Source organism: Epinephelus lanceolatus, chromosome 16, assembly GCF_041903045.1.
Source record: "Epinephelus lanceolatus isolate andai-2023 chromosome 16, ASM4190304v1, whole genome shotgun sequence".
Lineage (NCBI taxonomy): Eukaryota > Metazoa > Chordata > Actinopteri > Perciformes > Serranidae > Epinephelus > Epinephelus lanceolatus.
The window spans coordinates 33,604,532-33,612,548 of NC_135749.1; the positions used below are offsets into that span (position 1 = coordinate 33,604,532).

The window sequence follows — 8,017 nt, forward strand, 5'->3', positions numbered from 1 at the left end:
ACTACACGATATTTTTGTAAAGGTTGGGTGCTTGATATAATCTTTTATTTTATTTTTATTTATTTTTTATTTAAATTAATATGATTATATATTTTGATTATGAAAGAGCCATAATAATACCAATACTAATAGTCTTATCACCATTGTAGTACAACAAAATACTATATTTAAGAATGAAATGGTCTTGTTCCAGCATTTAGCATTTGTGTCAGTTACTAGGCTCAGTATAGCTTGTGTGCATAAAGAGGGAAAAGCCAAATGGAAATGTAAGAGCAAGCCAAATATGTGACGTAAAGTTGATCAACTAGTTGTTTGCATGTAACAAGATGTTGCTGTTGAGATAAATTAGCATATAATAAATGTAGGTTGTGCAAGGTCTTGAGTCTAGAGCTGAAACAATTAATTGATTATTAAATTAACTGCCAACTATTTTGGATGGTTAATTTATAGGTTTGAGTAATTTTAGAAGGAAAAAAAGTCAAAATTCTTGATTGGAGCTTCTTAAATGTGAATATTTTTTGGTGTCTTTACTCCTGTATCACAATGAACTGAATGTCTTGATTAAGGCCTAATGCACACGGACCCGTGTACTTCTGAAAATGAAGTTTTTCGGGCTCCGGTTTCCAAAAAAAAATTTGTCCATACAAGTGGTGTGACAAAAAACATACAATATCCACACAAAACCACAAAACCTGCTACCAAGTGATGTAATACACATGCGAAAGCAGTAGGTGGCGATGTAACTTCTACCGGAAAGGCCATTTTAACCAATCAGAAGTCAGAGTCAATACCAGAATAGGGAAGTGCGGAAAATAAAAATAACCCGATCCACAAACATATTGCAAAACAACCTTACCTTTCTTTCTTTTTCTTTCTTTCTTTCTTTCTTTCTTTCTAACGAACAATGGCGAATCGAGGCAGGGGAAAGTCTTTTTGTGTGGACAAATAGCAAAGTAGAATTGCTCCTCAAGGTAACAAATTAATACAAAGTGGATAAAATACAAGAAAATGTGGACTGGGAATCTGTCCAGGCAAAGTATGCCGATATTCAAGCTTTCTTCATTGAGCAGTAACGTGAAACGTCCGATGACTTTCCTCATCGCAAGGAGGACATAACCAGGGCCATAATCACCAATAAGCTGAAGCAAATACGGAGCAAATATAGGAATGCAGTAGACAAGGGTCGTAGAAGTGGTTTTGGCAGAGTGGTTCTTCTATACTTAGAGCTTTGTGAGCAGGTATGGGGTGGTTCACCTGCAACCACTGCCATTGCGTCCGGCATAGAAACCTCAGATATTGATAGCGTCTCGCCAGAGTTCAGATTCTAGCGTTACCGTTACAGAAACGTCCGAGGTGTTTGAAGAATCAGACTGACCCAGCACTTCATCGGCGATGAAGCAGAGAAGAGATCTACTCCAGGTATGTATGTAAGGCTTAATGAAGGAGTTCTTGCACTAATGGATATAATGAAAGTAATGTAGGCTAGCTAGCCTATGCTTGTTGTATACCGTTATATAGGCCTATGTAGTTTCTCTTATGTACACAACTGCGTGTGGCCAAACAGCCAAATCGCGTAGAATAATACACGGTTTCAGAAGTACACGGTCCGTGTGGACTAGGCCTAAAACAAGACATTTAAAGTAACACAATGGAAGATTGCGTTTTTTACCTCACAGGGTCCCCCTACAGACGAAAAACGGTATTGTCTGTTAGAACTGTCGCAAAAATCGTTCTGCGTGTGCATTTGTTGACAAACCAACGATACTGGTGAACTTCCTGAAGCTGGCCGTGTAATGCGCGATCATCATGTCTTCAGAACAGGTAAAGTAGCCTTATAGCATTTTGTACATACATGATTAGGCCGATTGCTTTATTTATTTATTCATTTTCAAAACTCAGAAATGAGTTGCTCTCTGCATGTCAGGGCTGACCTCCTCCTCATAGCGCGCGCGCACACACACACAGACACACAAACTCAACAGTGAAGTCAGACAACTATGGCAAGCCGTTTGAGCATTTATTCCATATCCTTGATATCAGGTGTCAGTGTCGTTCACTAGTTCAATCATTGTCAGCACTAGTTGGACATCTGGTCACACTAGTTAGACATTTTGTCCAACTAGTTGAACAAAGAGTCTTACTAGTCACTCTTTTTCAGCAACTAGTGACACTTTTGTCAAACTAGTAACAACTTAAGCCTGACTAGTGAAGCCACAGAGCCATACTAGTGGCACCAAAATCCAAACTAGTCAGCTTTTTGACAGACTAGTGGCCCACTGGGCTGAACTAGTAATGCTTGAAGTCTTACTAGTGAACTAGTGAGCTGCAAAAGCTCTGACTTGTTAACTAGTAGCAGCTATTCACCTCACTAGTTTGCTAGTAACCTCAAGTTTTTTACACTAGTTACACATGTAAGAGCCAAAATCATCACTAGTGTGACTAGTAAGGATTTACACCTTACTAGTTAAACTAGAAAAAGTCTCATTGACCTTACTAGTTAACTAGTGGGGCTTAAAATGTTTACTAGTTGAACTAGTTGAAGCTGAAATACTCACTAGTTATACTAGTAACACCTTACTGAGCTCACTAGTTAACTAGTGAGTTCTAAAATGTTTACTAGTTGAACTAGTGACGCTGACATGCTTACTAGTTGAAGTGTATTTTGACTTTTCTAGTTAACTAGTGAGGCAAAACAAGTTACTAGTTGTACTTGTGGAAGCCAAAATGTGCACTAGTCACACTAGTGACACCTAATGCTAATGAGGAGGTGGGTAAAAACATAAATTGAGGCTTCCTATTTGCTCTCCAGTTCAAAATAAAAGATACCTATAAATCAGGACACAGGATTTTGTCGTTACTCCACCCACTTCTTTTAACTAGTTAACATGTTGACCTGAGGAATGCAACTAGTTAACTAGTGGCAGCATGCTTCATCTTACATGTTAACTTGTCAAGGCAAAACTGTGACTAGTCAACTAGCTGAGGTCTCGTTAGACTCTACTAGCAAACTAGTGATGCTAAAAGTGCTCACTAGGTGACTAGTGACCTTACTAGTCGACTAGTGAGGTTCAAAACCTGCCACCAGTCGACTAGTAAGACCCAAATTGGCCACTAGTAACACTAGTTTGTGTCTTTTCGACTTCACTAGTCAACTAGTTACACATGTCCTCTTACTAGTTAACAAGTTAAGTCCAAAAAGATTCACTAGTTAACTAGTGACACGCTTTCCGTGGCTCACTAGTTAACTAGTGGATGCTATTTGTTGTCACTAGTCAGATTCTGCACAGAACATGTAAAGGCTTTGACCAAACATTTTGGACAGTCTGAACAGGTAATCATCAATGGCACCATCTGGAAATGGGTTGCTGTATCATACACGACAACCCAAAGTATCTTCTGCCTCCTCATGCATGTACCTGAATTCTGCATTTTAAGGTCCCTGAACAAACTGGTGGCTGAGCACCGCAACCGTTGGGACCAGTATCTCCTGTCAACCATGTTTGCCCTGAGGACCAAAAAGCAGCTGACTACTCAATACAGCCCATATTACCTGATGTTTGAGAGGGAGGCCAGGTATCCCTTGGGGCCATATGAAATATATTCTGAGGACATTTTGTACCTGGCCCCAGGAAAGGAGCTGGAGAGTCAGGTACTTTAAAAAAGATTATTTGACTGATATGTCTTTTCAGATCACATTATTGTTCTAATAGATTGTGAATGCCTAGCTGACAATGGTCGAGAGGAAATGTGGTGCTACCATTATTGACAGTTACATCATGACATCACTGTGGCAGGGAACACAAAAAGATCTGAATGGGAGAGTAGAATTTATTTTTTAACCCTTTCAATCCAGGGACTTTTTGGCAATTAGATAAATACTGTGTATCTATAATATTTGATTTCTGTTGTAGTTGGCCCCTGACTGTGATGTGGCAGCGGGAGCAGTCTGTCATGGAGGACACTGGATTTTGCATTTCCATAGATCATGTACCTTAAGGAGATGAGGTCCTTGTATGTGGATCCATTTGGGGCAAATTGAGAAGTGCAAACATGTAACAAGGTGAATCAGCTGTAATTTGTGCATTGGACACAAACATGTATTCATGCATTTTGGATAACCTTGAGGGAGCAACAGGCTGTTTACATTATTTCCCTTATGACTGTTGTTTATGGGGTGCCGTTTGTAAAGTGGTTCACGCTGAAAATAACATCAACATTTTGCCACATTTAGCTTCAAACAATGTTTAAAAAAGTGTTGTGAATTTTTTAACGTCACCTTTTACCACATTTACAGCAATATTTGTTAACTAACTAAAATATATTAAATAGTTAAATCTAAACATTAAATGTGGCACCTAAATGTTAAATCTAAATATTAAATCTAAATCTAAATGTTAAATCTAAATCTAAATATTAAATCTAAATCTAAATATTAAATCTAAATGTTAAATCTAAATATTAAATCTAAATCTAAATGTTAAATCTAAATATTAAATCTAAATGCTAAATCTAAATCTAAATGTTAAATCTAAATGTTCTGGGTGAAACTAAATATTTAGCTAATATGCAAATTCACACTGCCGGTCACCGGAAGTACCAAAATAAAAGCTTGAGATGGTCAGACTGTGTTTATAGAATCAAATAACAAATTAAAACCAACTTATCGGGGGAAATGAACACTTGAACATACATTAGCGTGATAATAACTACCTAAAATAACAAGAAACATGTTTGGAGAAATTTTATTTGACGTGTACTTTGAATTGTTAGTGTCCCTTCGGAGGGACTAACAACCTAAGCTAAGCTAACAACCGTTAGCTCTTAGCCCCGTTAGCAGTGTCTGTAATGACTCATTAACTCTTAATTGGTCCATGAAAAAAATATTTTTTTCCAGCGGATGTCTTAGTTACAACATGATTGAGCTAGCAAAGCAGTTTTGTGTTGCGATGTGTGGTATTTATTCAGTTTTGGGAAATCACAATGTCTAGAAAGCATCAGTGGCTGCAGCAGCAGCAAAGCTAACATCAGGACGTCATCTGTTAAAAGCCTCCCGTTGTCGGATACGACATGAAACTACTCCAGTTAGCTCAATCATGTTGTAACTAAGACATCCACTGGAAAAAAATGTTTTTTTTCACAGACTGTTCAGAGTTAATGAGTCATTACAGACACCGCTAACGGGGCTAACAGCTAACGGTTAGCCCCGCTAATCTACGATAACCATGTTATTAATTTCAGAACGTGACAGTAATGTTTGTTCAATCATTGTGTTTATAGACTTTACAAACACCAGATTAGTCTAAACGGTGACATAGTGACGTGAAAAATGCGAGATATGCATATATATATATATATATGTAGCTAAACTCCGCTGGTTTTCTACCCGGAAGTATTTGTAAACAACAAGGTGATTCCCTCCAAAGGGACACTAACAACTCAAAGTACACATCAAATAAAATTTCTCCAAACACGTTTCTTGTTATTTTGTATGTTCAAGTGTCCATTTCCCCCGATAAGTTGGTTTTAATTCGTTATTTGATTCTATAAACACAGTCTGACCATCTCGAGCTTTTATTTTGGTACTTCCGGTGACCGGCAGTGTGAATTTGCATATTAGCTAAATATTTAGTTTCACCCAGAACATTTAGATTTAACATTTAGATTAAGATTTAACATTTAGATTTAGATTAATATTTAGATTCAACATTTATATTTATATTTATATTTAACATTTAGATTTAGATTTAACTATTTTATTTCTAAGTTAACAAATATTGCTGTAAATGTGGTAAAAGGTGACGTTAAATAATTCACAACACTTTTTTAAATATTGTTTGAAGCTAAATGTGGCAAAATGTTGATGTTATTTTCAGCGTGAGCCATTTTACAAACGGCACCCCATAGTTGTTTCGCTAGACTGGCATAAGCTTGTCCTTTTTGAGGGCCTTTAACATGATCCAAGTGGTCTTGAACTGAAAATCATCTTACTTGGGCTTATGTTAAAATTGCTTAACTGTAATCAATCTGTGCTCTCTGTGTAGGGCACTGGTTTGCCAAAAGCATCCTGCCATTGGGAGATGGGCATGTTCTACAGTGGCCCATCCAAGACAACAGGACACAACGTCATGCAGCGTGTTTGTGTGCAAGGTAATGACTCAGTTATCTCTGTCATTAAAGGAAGGTCATTCAAATTATACTCATCACTAACTGGTCTTTACTAAGCCTGGTCCTAACTGCTAAGTCGGTCTTAGTTAAGACAGTCTTTAGAATGGACTTAAAGTCAGTTGCACCAACAGGGCTTACGCCTGGTCATAACTACACCCAGTCTTGGTGATGCGCGTTCATGAGAAAGCGCATAACTTGGTCAGCTCTATGTGCAGTGATCAATCAGCACAATTAACAGCATCATTTTCCCTGTCTTTTTTTCTATCCCGGATGAAAATGAAATGAACCACAATTTTATTCAGCTTTATCCTGCATTTTCCAAGTTAAGTAGACCTATAGCTCCATGTTTACAGCATACATTTGCAGACAGTTTAGACATTAAATGAATATTTCAGAGTAAAGACAGCATAAAGGCTGCTTCATCACCACCGCCTCTACTTCAGTGGGGAGGTAGGCGTACCAGTCGAGACGGTGGCTCAGTGCCAGTGACACCCTGCGGATGGCCCGACAGGCGGGGGATTTGTGGACGTGGATCATGTCTCCAACTGTGTTTTGAAATGCACTGTTTATTGCACCGCATAAAAACGAAGTGCAATAAGTAGCTGCAAAGTGGGTGAAAGCACTGCATTGTGATCCGACACATACTCCAAGTCCGGTGACAGCTCTTCAGTCAGTTCCAACAGATCTCTCCTACAGAAACGAAACCTCTCAATCAGCTCCTCATCACTGTAGATCTCCAATGGATTGCTCCTGTCCCTAATAACTCTCTCCCGTCTAAAAGCCCGCTCGTTGTAAAGGCGATGTATAAGACGCGCCATGGTGAAATGAAGCTGTGTTACCATAGAAATGGCTTAGATTTTGACCTTACGCCTGCTCTTGACTAGGTGTAAGATTTACGCCTGGTCTTAGTGAGAAGAAGGCTTAAGCCCTGTTGGTGCAACCAGCGTAACTATTAGGTCGGACTTAGAACACCAAGTTACGATCGACTTAGCTTAAGACCAGGCTTAAGACCAGTTGGTGCAACCGGCCCCAGACTTTTAGCTTGCAGAGCAGATTCTGCTGGCACAACAGGTAGACGAGTGGACATGGCTAAATCTCTGCTGGCAAATACAGGTACACAGGACTCTCCCAGGTCAACTTCTTGTTGTTGTTATGCCTGTGTTTTTGCAGATGACCTATCCCAGCTGGGGAGGACAGCTCAGGGACTGAGACAGACGAGAATTTATGTCCCAGCCAATGTGCGGCTGGACGCCTGGGATGCACCTTGGATGGGTTACATCACTATCACTGGGTGAACACTCAGTCACACAGCTATTGTTAAGGTATAGCTCAGTGTACTTAACCTGCATGTCTTTGCACTAAAGCAGAAACTGGAGCAGCTGAGGGAACATAAGAACCAATATTGCCAACTTAGCAACTTTGTCGCTATATTTAGCGAATTTTCAGACCCCTCTAACGACTCTTTTTCAAAAAAGCAACTAGCGACAAATCTAGCGACTTTTCTGGTGTTATTGGAAACTTTTGGAGACAATGACCATGCCCCTCCCCCATCCCAAAGCACTCACAGGTGGCCCAATCCTCACACAGCAGTCTGTCCCAGCTGCAGTCAGAGCAGGAGATTTTAACCCTTCCATGTCCAGAGTGAATCACGCATACGCGAAGCCAGGATGGGATGTAAATGTAAAATTTTCTTTGTCTAAAATAAATCACTGCACTAAAATAAATCACTGCATTTGACTCACACAGCCTCAGTCACTTACTCACCTCGTCCACTGTGTGTGTGCCCCTCTGTGACATAAGCTAAACATCTAGCTGGCTAGCTCATCATGTCTCAGGCTAAACTGTATACTCA

At 39.4% G+C, this 8,017-nt stretch overlaps 1 long non-coding RNA gene across 1 annotated transcript; it reads left to right on the forward strand.

The window, feature by feature from the left end:
- The first annotated feature begins 3,982 nt into the window (after positions 1–3,982).
- On the forward strand, positions 3,983–7,373 carry LOC144467300 (uncharacterized). Its single transcript, XR_013493566.1, has 3 exons — positions 3,983–4,060; positions 6,042–6,147; positions 7,336–7,373. It is a non-coding gene; the product is annotated as an uncharacterized LOC144467300 (long non-coding RNA).
- The last annotated feature ends 644 nt before the right edge of the window (positions 7,374–8,017 follow it).